At 40.3% G+C, this 17,335-nt stretch overlaps 1 protein-coding gene and 1 long non-coding RNA gene across 2 annotated transcripts in view; one reads left to right on the forward strand and one right to left on the reverse strand.

Moving 5' to 3' along the window:
* The window catches only part of thsd7ab (thrombospondin, type I, domain containing 7Ab), a 197,276-nt gene that overhangs the window by 175,983 nt on the left and 3,958 nt on the right, over window positions 1-17,335 (reverse strand). The window contains exon 2 of the mRNA XM_078933641.1: window positions 1,208-1,361. The gene's annotated coding sequence lies outside the window, so the exon portion shown is untranslated. The remainder of the gene's footprint in view (window positions 1-1,207; window positions 1,362-17,335) is intronic.
* On the forward strand, window positions 5,098-11,691 carry LOC110016726 (uncharacterized). The gene is made up of 4 exons (XR_002292059.3): window positions 5,098-5,448; window positions 6,626-6,735; window positions 8,760-8,964; window positions 9,042-11,691. It is a non-coding gene; the product is annotated as an uncharacterized LOC110016726 (long non-coding RNA).

Here is a 17,335-nt window from a genome sequence, read left to right on the forward strand (position 1 = left end):
CACGGTTGTTATTATACCACTCAGTCCACAAGGAGTGTGTACTTATCACTTGATCAACACCAATGAGCCTCTTGTAAAGTCGACAGGATTTGGGAGGGGTGAAAAAAGGAAAAATCCGTACGACACGCCTGCATCTCACCTACGTCACCCTGACTTACCCTTGTGTTGCATGATGCTACGTACACACCAGGTAAGTGTTGCGCGTTCAAGAATCCACTGAGAGTGGGTTTTTAGCATATGGTGTTCACTGACGCTACCTGAAACTAGCGCATGTACTCACAGCTGGAAGAGGCTTGGTGCGATACATCAAATGTCAAATCTGGTGAATGTTGCTCCAGGCTTTTTTTTTCACAGCTCTATGTCGATATTTGAAAGACTTGGTATCACAGAACTCCAGCCGGGCACAAACCACAATTATCTATTTGTCCTGCAAGATCGGCTTTCTAAGGATTGGCACTTCCATGAGTTAAAGTGGTTGCTACCAAGAATGACTACCTAATCTGAGTCCCTGAATGGTCAATGTTCAGCTGGTTTGACGTTTGACGTAGAGCCCAAAAAACATAGACTTACATAGACTTTTTGTTGAAAGCAGTCACCTGAACTAGCATTTCCGAGCCAGGTGTAAACGCAGGTGAACCCAGGTGTTCACTACGACCTGTCGCCCGCAGCATGCCAATAGGAAAAAATGTGCATATACATTTTCTCTCTACAGTATACCACCTTGATATTTTGTCCAAACGATCTGCGTTCCCCGTACGGTTTAACCATTTTTCACCTGCTGTCAGCCGATATCCACAGTAAGGTCACTTGAGAAAGCAACACTAACTTCAGACTTCCTTTTATTTGAAAAGTTTTAACAAAAAAGCTTTGTAAATTTCTAAGGTGTTGTTTTGTTCAGGAGAAATAATTTGCAGGAAATTAACATTTGTGGTCTTTCATTTTCAAGATGGTTTCACAAAACAAGAACCCGTGACAAGCTAAGGGACTGGCTGAGTAGCAAAAGGAAGAAACAAAAGAATTCCCTGAGGCCATTACTCAGTCATTACCCCTAAATGTATGTGATTTTTATTTGTTGCAAAAGATCAAAGAAGATTGTTGTTGTTAATGAGAAATTCCAGTTTAGAGGGAGTTTCCTGAAATATGACTGGCAGCTAAGGACAATGACAGGGACATGAGGTCGAGTGGAAGTGAGAAACAAGCTACTCACTGGATCTGGAGACGATAAGTCAGAGGTGAGGGGGAGGCCCGATAGTGGTCAACATCACTGCTCCCCGTCAGCCTTCTCCAGAGTGGAAATGTAGGCTGAACGTGCTGGTTTTGACACAATCGGGTCAGTGTGCTTCAGCCAGAGCATCACAGAGCTGTGGGACACAGATCTGGAATCAGTTACTTCTACTTTACCAGAACATCCTCCATGAAAATGAAAAAGATCAATGCTACACTTGAAAATGTGTACTGGTGTTTATAACATGAAGAACAACACAGTTCCCAAGAAAAACTTCCCATCAACCCATCTGACCAATCCTCTATCTGTTGGCCCCCTCTAGGCATTCTGGGTACTGTTTTGTATCCGTTGGCGAGATGAGTGTTTTTTGGTCCAAAAAACACAACATTTGTTGTCTTGCGTTACTGTCGGAATTACATCACGTTGTTTAAACTCTTTGGGGGTTGTGTGACAAGTATGTACAGTTTTTTCTCTGCTGACAGTAAAATCCTGCACACTCTGAGTTTTTTCTGAAATACACCCTTTGCCACCGATGAAAGCACCGTCATTCAGACGCAGGCTAATAACTTTGGACAGTAGCTCCTCCCACATGCCATGTTAGTAGCGGGATTATTAACAAACTTTTGGACAAGCATTAAATTTGCATGAAAACAGAGGCTGCAGAATGCAGATGCAAATTGTCATCGCAAATTGCGTTAGGTGTGAACGTAGCAGAATTCCTCTGCTTAATGAGTTTGTTTGAGGAAGCTCCCCTGTTTGGCTCTATATCCCTTCCAGTCTGGAACTTTGTTAAATGATGCCACGTGTGTAGCATCATTTAAAAACCATTTGATTGTAAAAAATTAAAAAAAAGTATATTATTGTGAATGATCATATTGAAGAAAAGTCTATTGGTTTTATGAGGAGGACATTTGCACGTGTTTTTAATTTGCATGGTTGTCATGGCAACTGGCTAATAGAACTATAAAAAGATACAAATAATGGGATTAACTTATCATTTTATTGAATTTTCGCAATGTGTATTTTTTGTTCTACATTTTAATTTAATAAGAATCTTTTCAAACAAACCTTTTTTTTTAACAAGAATAACTTTTTGCCTTTGAGTGTGTTTGACGCAACAATGTAAAGCATCTGCTGGCAACTCCAACAAAAAAAACATTTGTAATGTTATTTTTTAATGAAAGTTAATCTACTGGACGGCATCAGACATTTCAGACAATTTGATATTCTCGGACTCCCCGTCGTCTCTTTAACATAAATGCAAAGCTAGCCTGCGATCATAGCTAACAAACACATAAAAAACTCAACACAGCGGGAAGCACAACAAAGACCTTGTGGGGGGGTTTCAAATGAGGCAGAAGAAAGAAGTTTGTGATGCTTTTAGAAATGCTAAACAGCTTTAGTCAAATATTAATCTCGTAAACCTTTTTGGAAATGTTGTCCCTGGTTACTTCTATGGAGCAAAAAGAGAGAGGTCTTTGCCTGAAATATTCCCAGATGTATCACGAATGAACCACGTTAAAATCAGGGAAGAAGTACGAATGAAACACGCAAAGAACACAGAAACCAAAGTAGAACATGAACCGTGCGTGATTATTCCGCTGCCAACGTCCTCTAATGTTACTGTGTAGATAAAAAAAGGAGAAATGTATTAGAAAATATTATAAAATAGGCTTATTTTAGGCTTAAAACTTGACTTTTTAACATGGAAGTCATGTGGATACAGCTTCCTTTGTAACCTGCTCCATGTGATCATTTGAGGGACTGCAGTGGTTGCTACTGCCATGTTCTCCTTTAACTCTAGACCAAAGAAGGCAGCTCCGGCTTTAGTAGTTCAAGTTCTGTCTGTAGCTGATTCAAAGCACCAAATGATTTAAAGAGGATAAATTACTTTTCTATTATTCTATTTTTTTTTTCTTCCTCAAAAAACAAAAACAAAGTTTGAGTCACATTTTGTTGAGATAAAAACCTGGAAAAGTAATTTAAAAAAAACGGAAAATAAAAAACGTTTCTGTGAGCTCACTGAAACTTTAATTTACAGTGGTGGACAAAATTGTTGGTACCCCTCAGTTAAAGAAAGAAAGTCCACAATGTTCACTGAAATGACTTGAAACGTTCAAAAGTAACAATGAATTAAAATTTATTGAAAATTAAATAATCAATATCAGCCATTATTTATCACATTATCAGCCAACAAAAACAAAAAACAAATGAAATAGGGCTGGACAAAAATGATGGGACCCATAACTTAATATTTTGTTGCACAACCTTTTGAGGCAATCACTGTAATGCAACGGTTTCTGTGTTTGTCAATATGCCTTCTGCACCTGTCCACAGGTATTTTTGCCCCCTCCTCATGAGCAAACTGCTCCAGTTGTCTCAGGTTTGACGGGTGTCTTCTCCAAATGGCACGTTTCAGCTCCTTCCACTGATGTTCAATGGGATTCAGATCTGGGCTCATAGAAGGCCACTTCAGAATAGTCCAACGCTTTTCTCTGAGCCATTCTTGGGGATTTTTGGCTGTGTGTTTTGGATTGTTGTCCTGTTGGAAGACCCATGACCTGCGACTGAGACCAAGCTTTCTGACACTAGGCAGCACATTTCTATCCAGAATGCCTTGAGAATCTGGAGATTTCATTTTACCTTGCACAACTTCAAGACACCCTGTGGCAGATGCAGCAAAGCAGCCCCAAAACAGAACTGAGCCTCCTCCATGTTTCACAGTAGGGACAGTGTTCTTTTGGTTGGATGCTTCATCTTTGAGTCTACCAACATAGAGCTGATGTGCCTTACCAAAAAGCTCCTGTTTGGTCTCATAATTTTCCCAGAAGCTTTGTGGCTTGTCAACATGCATTTTTGCTAATTCCAGTCTGGCTTCTTTATGATTTCCTTTCAACAGTGGTGTCCTCCTTGGTCGTCTCCCATGAAGTCCACTCTGGCTCAAACAACCACGAATGGTGCGATCTGACACTGATGTACCTTGATCTAGGAGTTCACCTTTAATGTCTTTGGAGGTTGTTCTGGGCTTTTTGGATACAGTTCCAATATCCGTCTCCTCAGTTTGTCATCAATGTTTCTCTTCCATTGTCCAGGGAGGTTGGCTACTGTCCCGTGGGTCTTAAACTTCTGAATAATATGTGCCACTGTGGTCACAGGAACTTCAAGCTGCTTAGAGATGGTTTTATAGCCTTTACCTTTATCATGTTTGTCTATAATTTTGTTTCTAATGTCCTGGGACAATTCTCTCCTTGGCTTTCTGTTGTCCATGTTCACTGTGGTACACACCTTTTCACTAAACAGCAACGTGACTATTTGTCTCCCTTTAAATAGACAGACTGATTATGGGTTTGAAAACAGCTGTGATGTCAGTTAAAGGACATACCTGAGTTCATCATGACCCCCTGGACAATTAGTTCTCAGTCTTTTATGGAGGTACCATCATTTTGTCCAGCCCTATTTCATTAGTTTGTTCTGTTAATCAACAAATCAAAAGTAGTAAAGATTTTGATTATTTAATTTTCAATAAATTTTAATTTATTGTTACTTTTATACATTTCAAGTAATTTCAGTGAACATTGTGGACTTTCTGTCTTTAACTGAGGGGTACCAACAATTTTGTCCACCACTGTGGACTTCCCTCCTTTATCTACAATGTTCAGCTGAAAAACAAATAAAAGGTGCCCGAACTGCACATATTCTCTTTGCCCTGAGGGATTCAAACAGGGGTCTTTGTTTTACCCTCTGCTACCAGGTGAATAAAACCCTCAGAGAAAGTTTGATAGTAAAATCATTGTCACTACCTAGGAGACATCATCTTCATCTACAGGATGAAGAGCGTGGACTGAACAGAACCACCCGGATCACTCTGAATCATGCATGTGGCTCTGCTGCCAACACGATCCTGGCAGGAACATGCATAGGTGGTTGCATAATAGGATTTGGGGATTTGAGTGAGCCCACATAGCTCACGCTTAGGATGTTCTCTTGATTTTGGCTCCAGCTGTTTCACAGTGTGAACCTGAGCAAAGGTTAAACGCACAAAAGTGCTGTCCACAAGTAACACTGACAGGAGAAACTAGTACAGCAGACGGTGTTACGACACAGAAAGTCTGACTGTGGACGTCAACACTGGAATGATGTGTTCAAGAAACGTGGATTATTGTTTGTCAGCAGCCAGGGAAACATCCAAACTCCTGATATGACTAAACGACACGCACAATATGGTAATAAATGCAAAATGACTTTTTAACATGATTTAAAAGGTTAAATAAAAGTCAACATATTCATGAGAATCTGTGAAAATGTTATGGTTTGTGGTGCCCCAAGCAAGAAAAAGAGAGGAGGACGGAAGAAAATAAAATGATTTACAGAAAAGGAAAAAATGTTTATAAGTCAATGAATCTGCAATTTATTCCCCCTAAAAAGATTTCCATTTTGGTTCCATCTGACCACATGACCTCCTCTGGATCGTCCAGAACTTTTGACCGGCCTGTTTTGTGCTGGTTTTATCTTTGGAGCTCTTCAGGATTGGTGTCCTGACTGTTTAAAGCTGTGTACAGGTGTGTTTATACAGATAACCAGTTCACAAACGCAACATTAATACAGGTAACAAGCAGAGGAAAGAGCAGGTTCTGAAAGACCAAGTAACAGGTCTGTAAATGACAAATTCTTGCTAATTTGTTGGAGAGAAATCCTTACTTTCTGCACAATTATCCAAATAAAATAATGAACAACTACAGACTCATACAATAAATACTTAGTAAAAAGATTTAATTCAACAGTAAGAAATAACTAAAACTGAATTAGCAGCAGCTGAGTTTGATTAAAAAATAAAACCTGCTGTGGCAAACAAAGAAAGTAGGACCTAAATACGTGATCATTCCTCTTAAAGCGGATCACTAGTAAAACCACCCTGAACAGAAAAGTGGAAGAATTTGGCTTCCCTTTTCTCTGCTCAACTGTTTACATTTTCAACACTGAAGGATTGCACATTATCACATTAGTGACTTTGTTTCTTACAGATTTGAGTTCCTTGAGGTGGAAGTAACACGAGGTAACACTTTAGCTGCTTGACTCCGTCAGAACTGCTCCTATTCATGGATTTTTTTTTTTCTGAAGATAAAACTCAGCTCAGCTTCATGTAAAAATAATGTAAAAGTTAAAAAAAGAAACTTGTTTGAAGTGCAAAAAAATCATTTGTTTCTACAATGATGTGTTCTGAAATTACAATAAGTGATAGACGTGTTTTCATTACTGCATGCACGTTTTGTTGTCGCTTTTTACCGTAATAGGCGCTAAATATGATGTGATATCTGTAAACTCTGGAGCTGAGCAGAATTTCAAACAAGCGAACCTCACAGGCCAGCAGCTCACTAAATAATGTAAACCCTCATTTTACAGGAGACCTGGAGGGAGAGCGGCGACTGACTGATTGACCCCAAGAGATAGTCATTTCCTGGACGACAAGTCAGCAACTCAGACAGTTTCACATGAAACCTCTGAGCGTGGAGGTTAGTGTTGATTATCATCACTTTAGAGGTATCAGTTAGTTAAAATACATCTAAACCTTAACAACACCAAGATTTAAACAAACGACATTTTATACATTTTTGTAAATGCAGATTCTCTCAAACTTGACTGTCTGCTTTTTTGTTTGTGAAACTTCTGTAAACCAATAATTAGCCCTTCATCACTTTAGGTTTTTCCAAAACCACAATATTGTAGTTATCTTGGCCCAAATCTTTCTGTTTGCCTCCAGAGACTGCAGTGTAGATCATACTGAAGCATCAAGCCAGTTTAGTTTAGTCTGTTTAGTTACAGTTTTAGTATTTTCCTATTGAACTCTATGCATTTCTGATCTTTTTTGATTGCATGTTTACCTTACAAGACGTACGAAGCCCACTGAGACGACTGTTGTTGTGAATTTGGGCTACATAAATACAGTTGAATGGCGTTGAATTGAAATGAATTGAATCTTCAGAGGAGCATGAGATCGGTGTAAAGCGCTCCAGCTCTTTAGCCTTAGTCAGGAGCAGGTGCTGCGTGCTTCTGGCTTATCTAGGCCCGTAGAGGGTCGTAGAGAGGAATCGTCTGAAGAGGGGTGCAGGTGTATCTTGCAGTTCCCTTAAAGCAGGGGTTCTCAAAGTTTTTGTAGCTGAGGGCAAAATTAGGAACTCGACATTAGAGTGGGGGCCAGTTTAAGTGGAAAAAATTGATAACAGAAAAAATTGTTTTTAATAACTTTAATGACCAAGTGTCATTTGTACAATTAACCAGGCCCTCCAGATGTTTTCCCAGTTGCGGTCGGAGGTTGCGGTCTAGAACGTCTACTCGTCTAGTAATTGTATCATTTGACAGACTTAATCCTTCAAACTTTTTCTTTTGCTCTGGACAAACAGTGTCAGCAACTTTCAGCATTTATTCTTTTTACAAACTCCTCGTCACTGAAGGGCTTGCTATGCCGGGCCATTTCCAAACCAAAGCCACAACGAAGCTAGCTTCTGTCACAGCTTCACTGGATTTAGCCATTCTTGTAAACATCTGCTGTGCAGCATAGCCTCGTTGTAGTTTTTGGACCATATTGCCAGTAAATTTGTCATTTTTTTACAATTTGTAACAGTGACTATTTATATTGATTTCTTTGAGCATTGCATTTACCTGCTTGCAAATAAGGCAAAGGACTTTCTCCAGCCCAGGAGATACGACTAAGCATCTGTCCACTTAGCTTGAAAGTGCCTTTTCTCCTCGCCAACACGTTTTTTATTCAAAAGGAACCTGCTCTGACTCTCTCTCCGAATCCCGCTGTGATTCCTTTTCCACTGCCTTCGTCACGGCCCTTCCTTTAGCAGAGGCAGTGACATAGAAAATGTTGTCTGCCCTCTTGTGGTAAAAGTAATATACTGTACCGTTGACACCCGAGTGCAATTACCTTTTTTTACTGCAGATGTCGCCAGAAATCACGAAACAATATTTTTCCAAGCAATCTAAAGCTGGTTTAATAACCATTATTTAGGATTTATTAAGGGCCACAAAAAATCCCCCCCCCCGGGCCGCACTTTGAGAACCCCTGCCTTAAAGCTTGTACGCCACCTCCCCCCAAGGGATGTCATGAAAGAGGAACGTACCATTGCTGTGCATGTGGTAAGTGTATCGTGTAGCATTCATTAGGATAACAGCACGCCACTCAAGTCGTTAGTACGGTTTGAGTACTCGTTACTTACTGCGCACGAATACAAAAGTACCCATAGGTTCCCCACACATACTACACTCTAATTTCCTCATTTCTAACAGTCACGCATCACATGAACAGCACTAACGGGCTCCTTGTACAGTCCTGAAGGGTAAAAAAACAAAAATCCATACGACACGCCTGCGTCTCACCTTATTCATCCTGACGTGTTGTAGAAGCGTTCACTACAACCTGTCGCCTGCAGGATGCCCATAGAAAAAATATGCATGAACATGTTCTCTCTACTGTTCACTGAGCGGTCTACCACCTCAATATTTCATGCAGGTCCCTGCTTGTCCCGTACAGGTTCGACTATCTTTACCTGGAGACGGTCTGTGTCCACCCCTAAGGACAGTTAGGAGGACTACTATTATGGTGCCTCTGTCAGTTCTCCTCCCCCTCCCTGCTCTGCTCCTGACTCCTCCAGCTGTGACTACTCCACTCATCAAGACTCTGCTCTACTTAAGGAGACCCAGCTCCAGCATTCATCGCCAGTTCGTTACCCCTGATGGTGCTTAGTCTATCCCTATACTCACGTCTGGCCCCCTTGTCTTGCTCCCTTGTTAACTTTGTTTGTTTTTGCCTCAGGACTTCATGCCACGAGAGTCACCTGAGTCAGACGCTTCCACGAGCAGCAGCTACTTTCCTGAATCTCCTGAGGAAACCTACCTCCTCAAGATCCGCAGCCACGCCACTCGCCAAGATCTCCAGCCACGCCACAAACTCCAAAGTACATCAGAACCTCCAGCCTCGCCACGGTCGTAACTTCGCCAGAACCTCCAGCCACGCCAAAACTCTTAATCTCATCGGATCGAAATAAATCCTTATTACTCATCTTACCACTTACCTGTGTCCTCCTCCCGGGTTTCAGCATCTGGGTCTGTCTCGTTTTCGGATCATGACAACTACATCTTAAAAGTGATGACTTTTCCTGTAAAATTAGCCAAATCTGGATTAATAATCCCATTCAGATCACTCATAACTGGACACAGTTGCTTTGGACTCCTTAAAATACTCTCAATGGTGGGGCAGTTATGGGGGTGTGACAGTAACAAAGACCTCAGCTAGAAGGTGACTGTGTCTAAATATAAAAACAAAGTGTTGGATTTTCTTAGACTCCTAACATGGAATCACAGATGTGTAATGCACGGCTAAACTTTTCAGGGGTTTTTTAATTCCCCTTTGTCATTTTGAATGAATTTAAGGTTAGATTTGTTGGCTCTCACTATTTTTAGCACAACTGTGTCAGACCTGCTGCTACAATGTGATTTGGATTAACCCAAATGCAGGAAAAAAAATGATTTGATAAAAACATTAAGGGCGATGCCTTATTATATCCCACAAAGACTTGTGGGATTAACAAACGGTACTTGGTACAAAAGGTACTTTGCTCCCAGGGAGTATAGGGCAAGAACGCGGGGGGGGGGGTAAAAAATGAAAAGGAAAGAAAGAATTTTTATATTGGATGAGATTCAGGAAGAAACAATAACTGACTGATCTACTTACAAGGATGTATTTGTTATGATGAAAACTAAAGAGAGAAAAAACATGAGAAAAAAATGTAAAAAAATTTACGACTTAGTTTTAGGGCCCGTTTACAAACTTTTTTTTTAAATTACGACTTTTAAATTTACGGGAAAAAAAGTAATAACTGTTGAATAACGAGAATAAAGTTGTAAATTTGCGAGTTTTTTTCCCAAAAGTCATAAATTAATGAGGAAAAAACCCCAAAGTTGTCAGTGTTTATCGGAGCCTAGCAAGAAGATGGCAGATGTGGAATATTCTTTATGAAGCTTTGATTCTGGATAGGTTTCAAAAACAAAGAATGTTTTGGCGACTCAAAATCAGATTCTTGTCTGTGTAGCCGTCTTTCCAAGATTCGGTGACGGTAAAGCGGAGTTTCATAAGTAAAATAAGGAGCTCAGAGACACATTTGGCTGAAGAGGACAGCAACTTTAATTTTCCTTTTCATTCACATACGGTCGGTCCGCTCTGCAGTTGTGCGGCATTCACTTGTCACAGTAGTGTCACTCCCACTTTAATGTCGTAAATTTACAAGACAAAACTAGTAAATTGGTGAAAAACACTCGTAAATTCACGACTTTAAATCTTGTAAATTTACTTTTTCATTTTTTTCTTTGGCCCTATAACTCTGTTGTAATTTTTAGAAAACAATTATCAAAAAACTTCAACCTGAATAATTTATCGTTGCTGCAAAACTACAAAACTAAACATTTTGTAAAGTCTACCAACAAACATAATTTCTAGCCTTCATAGTTAATCATCTTAAAGAATAATTTGTTTACTTCAAACAAACAATTAGGTGAAGCTTTTCATTTTAATTAGACAAAAAACTCTGATCATGTTTCTTAGTGGCTGTCATTCACACTCTCACCACAGATGTGGGTCAGAGCTTTTCTGAAAAACCTCCAAAACTGAGCCAAACCAGAACGAGGTCAGACAGGAATGACTCTTAAATAGCTGTTCTGTCAGGTCAGTCACAAAAGACGGGAAATGGAAAAATTCGTCCCACATGTTAAATTTCTGGATTCCAATCAGGCAGCTTTCACAGCATCTTCCTGACCACTCAAGGTTCAGCTGAACTCACAATCAGGCCATTTATTCAGGGACGGGGGCCGTTGAAGTGGAAATGCAGAAAGATGATGCAGAAATCCTACACTTGTACGTTTTTTTTATTATCAAGTGAACCAAAAACCTGATGATGAAGAACAACTTTGGAAAGTTAAACAATAAAACATCTGTATTTTTCTAGAGTTTTCTCAAAGGAGGCAGAAAAAAAGGAAAGCTGGAACAGAAGACTGGTCTGTAGTTGTCTATGGCGTTAAAGTCAACGTTGTATCTCAGTTTTAAAAAACTTCTCAATGAGCTAAACCTGTAAGTATTCTGTGGTCTGGTTTGGTTTTGTTGTTCTTGTTAATGTTTTTGGTTTCCTTTTTGTCAGTCACACCAGTTTCAGGTTCATGATCCACAGCTGTCTCCGTTCAGTTAATTGCCCTCAGCCTATTTAAGTGTCTTGGTTTCTGTTCATCCTTGTCAGGTCATCTGCTCTTTTCTACTTTGCCACCTTTTTGTTGCTCCCCATGGTTTTGTCATGTTTCCGTTTGTTAAGCGTTTGTTTTCCGTCACCAAGCCTGGTCTCCTGCATGTTGGGTCCTATCTGACTATCTAGATCAAGGTGTTTATTACGTTGAAGGATGTGACGGTAGATTGCAAGCCATCAAAGATAAATAATAAAAAATATATATATTTAAAAAGGAGTCTGTCTGTGAATCATCTCCCATAACTACATCAACTACACTGAGCGCACTTTTTTTCTTCTTGGAGCCATATTCCAAAGTTCTTTAATACATTTTTTACAGATGATCAGAAAGGTTTCAAAAGGGTTTTTGATGAGTAAGGATCGGTGACAGACGTTCTTCGGCCGCGGTGGGTGGGGGTTGGTACTCCGGTATTGGCGTGTTCCCTGGTTTCTCTGGTCCGTAATAGACACATGAATCAGTAATGAATTGCACATTTGAAGTACAGACCAAAAGTTTGGACCCACCTTCTCATTCAGAGAGTTTTATATATTTTCATGACTATGAAAATTGTAGATTCACACTGAAGGCATCAAAACTATGAATTAACACATGTGGAATTAGATACATAACGAAAAAGTGTAAACAACTGAAAATATGTAATATTTTAGGTTCTTCATAGTAGCCACCTTTTGCTTTGATTACTGCTTTACACTCTTGGCATTCTCTTGATGAGCTTGTAGAGGTAGTCCCCTGAAATGGTCTTCCAACAGTCTTGAAGGAGTTCCCAGAATGCTTAGCACTTGTTGGCCCTTTTGCCTTCACTCTGCGGTCCAGATAACCCAAACCATCTGGATTGGCTTTAGGTCCGGTGACTGTGGAGGCCAGGTCAACTGGCGCAGCCCCCCATCACTATCCTTCTTGGTTAAATAGCCCTTCCACAGCCTGGAGGTGTGTTTGGGGTCATTGTCCTGTTGAAAAATAAATGATGGTCCAACTAAACGCAAACTGGATGGAATAGCATGCCGCTGTAAGATGCTGTGGTAGCTATGGTGGTTCAGTATTCCTTCAATTTTGACTAAATCCCAGTGTCACCAGCAAAGCACCCCCACACCATCACACCTCCTCCTCCATGCTTCACGGTGGGAACCAGGTATGTAGAGTCCATCCGTTCACCTTTTCTGCGTCGCACAAAGACACGGTGGTTGGAACCAAAAATCTCCCATTTGGACTCATCAGACCAAAGCACAGATTTCCACTGGTCTGATGTCCATTCCTTAAGTTCTTTAGCCCAAACAAGTTTCTTCTGCTTGTTGCCTTTCTTTAGCAGTGGTTTCCTAGCAGATATTCTTGGATGAAGGCCTGATTCACACAGTCTCCTTTGAACAGTTGTTGTAGAGATGTGTCTGCTGATAGAACTCTGTGTGCCATTGACCTGCTCTCTAATCTGAGCTGCTGTTAACCTGCCATTTTTGAGGCTGCTGACTCGGATGAACTTATCCTCTGCAGCAGAGGTGACTCTTGGTCTATCTTTCCTGGGGCGGGCCGCATGTGAGCCAGTGTCTTTGTAGCGCTTGATGGTTTTTGTGACTGCACTTGGGGACACTTTCAAAGTTTTCCCAATTTTTCGGACTAACTGACCTTCATTTCTTAAAGTAGTGATGGACAGTCGTTTTTCTGTACTTAGCTGCTTTTTTCTTGGTATAATCCAAATTCTAACAGTCTATTCAGTTGGACTATCAGCTGTGTCTCCACCTGACTTCTGCACAACACAACTGATGGTCCCAACCCCATTTAGAAGGCAAGAAATATTCATTTTTATGGTTGTGTCCATGTATGTGGTATGGGTATGTGTCATGTATTCACATATGACCAATTTTCATCCGTGCAAAATGCGCAAAATGTGAAACGGCCTTTAAATTTAAACCCATTCCGTGGAATGATAGGGCTAAAGGGAACTGCAGAAACAGCTCTGACAAAACTTTCTATAAAGCATGAAGAGAAACTCAATGGCAAACAACACGGACAGTAAAATATATACTGCATTAGGGCTACACGAGATGAGGAAAACTCGCAACTTACGTTATTAATGACTAACGTTGCGTTGACGAAATAACTAGCGATACCTGAACAAATAGCAAAACAACTAAGTACATGTTTTCCTTTAACTACAACAGATTTTTTTAAGTAAGTCAGCATACTTTCTACCCCAAATGACCCTTGTCTGCATAGGAGACGAGCATTTAGCATAAAAGGGCTCCAATCCGATTGGTCAATGATGTAAAGGAGTCCATCCGATTGATCAAATGCATAAAGGGATTTATTTGATTTGTGAAATACTTCAATCTGCCATAAGATTTTTTTAGCACATTCAAAGTAACCATTTATTTGGCCGTTTTTAGGCACATTGCACAGCTTGATATCGAGATAAGGATAAATCAACAAAAGAATAAAAAATAAAAGAACTGGAACACAACTAAAACTTAAAAAAATGTAGATTTGTTATACATCTTAACCTGATTGTAATAATTATAAACATACAGCAACTTGTTGCTTTATGATGCTTTATGAATTTACCCCCCCTTCTATAATCACCCTCCTACCCTCCCTCCTCTCTCTAACATCCCTCTCTCTTCTTCCCTCCTTTTCTTTTCCGTCCGCTCAAACAATAAACTGTTACAAATATGATAATTATGAATAAAGTTTAGTATAAATTACAAAAGGGGTTTATTTAAATACACCTCTGCTGTGTCAGAAGAGTCATAACCCGTGTTGTAACAGTAAAATATGTCCAACACAAGAGGCCTTCAGCTCGCATCTGTTTGCTCAGCTATTGGACAGGATAAGTAGAAATATATATATATATATATATATATAAAAGATAAATAAAATAAAAATAAAACTTTAAAAAATAAAAGACATTATTACATTATTAGCCAAAAGTAACCAAACCACAATAGTAACTTTCCCCAATTTGCCAAAAAAATATGAAAAACTAGAACAAAAAGACAAGAAAAGTTGTCAATTTTGCCTTTTCCAACCTTCTAAAGGATCACATTAAAGACCAGTGGGGACTAATAACACAAACCTTATACCCCGTCGAGTGAGTCTCAATGGTTTTCAACCAGTTCTTAAAATGACAAATTACCCTGTTTCACATAAATCAGCAGCACTTCATTCATTTTTTATTATCGCTCTTCCGCTAACAACCCACAGCGATCTCAGTAAGTTCCACCGATCGCAACGGCTGCAGCCCTGCTCCCGGAGACGTCTGCAGGAGCGACCTGTAGACCTCCACTTGCTGCTGCCATGGCAACCAGCTAAAAAAAAAACAGCAGCCTGACCTGATGTTAATATGATTTGACAGGCAGGAATGTGCATGTGTTTTGGTGTGGGGGTGTTTCATTGAGAGTATACAGTTTATTTGTGCGTGCAAATTCTCAGCTACCTTCTGTTGGTGAAGAAAAGCTCATTAGCTCCTCAATGTGCTGTTGCTATGCTTCTTAACAGAGACTCCAGCCAAAGTGAGAGTGGCGGCAAAAGTTTGCGTGTGCATGTGCGGCAGCCGAGTATCAAATGAAGCTCCCAACCGCTGTTTATTTGGCTCTTTAAAATAATCTGGAGGTGAATTCATCAGAGGAAGAAAGCTCCGATCCATCGCAGAGGTTGTGGATCAATAGCTGCACGCTCCTTATAAGAAACTGGGACACGACGCAAACAAGTGCAACAATAAACTGCAAAAGCTGGAAAATTGGTTCATTTTCCCCAATATAGCCCAAATATTCCAATCCCTTTCTATCTTCCACAGGTCTATTTGCGGAGCTGCTAGTAAAACCCACTGCTTTCATTTTCTGCTGGATGAGGAAATTGCCCCACCCTTTCCAAACCTCCCCCCCTTTGCGGTTATGCATCAATTAGTTCTGTAACTTCTATCCTGTTCTGTGCGGGACTCATAATCATAGTACTCACAATCAATGTTCATTTCAAACGCTGTACTGTCTAAAAATGCTCACAACAAGCAATGCAACGTTTCTCCAAAACACTCATGAAGCTGCTGTCTTTGGCCTAACTTTGCCTTTTCTCACTGTCAGCTCCAGGACCCTACCATTATTTACAGTTCATGATTAAATCTAAAACAATATTTACAACATGTAATGAAGAGTATTTGTGAATCCACTGTGATCTGATGAGGAAAACTTAGGTGATATATGTAAATTAAATTTCCTTACAGTTTTTTTAAAATGACATACCGTTCAAATGCAATGCATTGTGGTCTATATTTGTCAGACTAGTGAGCAGAGACTTCTGGGAAATGTCCAGGGCACTGGATTTTGGAATTATAGATTTGGAGACCCCAACAAAATGACAAATAGGTAGTGAAGGAATGTAGCTTTTAGCGTGATTTACTCATAGAATAATAGAACAAATTTCCTTTTAATATGACTGAGATTTTTGAAGGGGTTTTTATTTAAAAGATTACTAAAATATTTATTCTTATGGTTGTGTCCAAATTCCTTCCCTACTCACTATATAGTGCGTTTGCCATTTTGTAGTGCTGTCCAAATTCCAAAATCCAGTGCCCTAGAAATTTCCCAGAAGTCTCTGTGAAAAACCAGTGTGCATCGATGCTAGGGGTGTCACAATGTCGAGTATAAATCAAAATCGATCAAAATTAAGTCACAGTCTCAAACTTCGAATTAAAAAAAGGAATCATCGATGCTGCGCGCCCCCATGTTGCGTCTGGTTACTTGCCAAGCGGAAAAAAACGTGTTGGAGTGCTGCGAGGCAACCTCCTCTAACAGCCAATCAAAAGATAGCATGCCAACTGCAGATGCAGGAGACCCATCGACAGAACTCGAATCCCCTCCTCTTTCCCTGAAGTCGCCAGTGTGTAAGTATTTTGGATTTCCAGTGAGTTATGTTGACAAAGTTCGCGTTGTCAACAAAAAAAACAACAGTTTGCAAGCTGTGATATGTGCGTGTACCTTATTCTCTCACTGGCAACATGATTAACATGGCAGGGCATCTCCGCAGGCACCACAAAAACATAGATTTATCTGTTAGACCAACAACTACACAAACTACTCTTCCATTTTCATTTGGAATTAAACTTCCAAGCAACTCAGCTCGTGCAAATGCAATTGCGCGTGCGGTAGGAGTTTTCATAGTCGCGGACATGCGACCTTATTCGGTGGTGGAAAACTCCGGTTTTAGGCATTTAATTAGCGTGCTAGAGCCACGCTACGAAATCCCAAGTAACCCATCTCACAGCTATGCGGTGATTCCCTCCATGTCCAATAATGTAAAAAAGAAAGTTATTGAAGGTCTGAGCAGCGCATATTTAGTTGCCTTGACTACAGATTGCTGGACATCCAGAGCAACACAGAGCTTCATGACTGTCACAGCACATTAACATTAATGATGACTGGGAAATTCAAAATCCAGTCCTTCAAACTCGCCCCATACATGAAGCACGCACAAGTGAACATTTAGCAGAAGTGCTGAGGGAAGTGGTAGTGGAATGGAAGTTGGACAGACAAAACTCAACCAACCCTGTGACAACTGATAATGCTAAGAACATCGTCAATGCCTCAAATGCAGCAGCATTGTCTCCACACATTGGATGTTTAGCCCACACTGTGAATCTGGCCTCCCAGAAGGGGTTGGGATTAAACCAGATTTCCCGTCTTTTTTTCCTCAGACGTACCACTGCAGCGGCCATCTTAAAGTCAAAACAAGACGTGCATCAGTTTCCTCCTCACAAGCTGGTTCAAGATGTCATTACATGGTGGAACTCCAGCTATGACATGATCACACGCTATTTAGAGCAACAAGCTGCTGTCT

The sequence above is a fragment of the Oryzias latipes genome, chromosome 16, assembly GCF_053564925.1.
Source record: "Oryzias latipes strain Hd-rR chromosome 16, Olatipes_Hd-rR_3.1".
NCBI lineage: Eukaryota > Metazoa > Chordata > Actinopteri > Beloniformes > Adrianichthyidae > Oryzias > Oryzias latipes.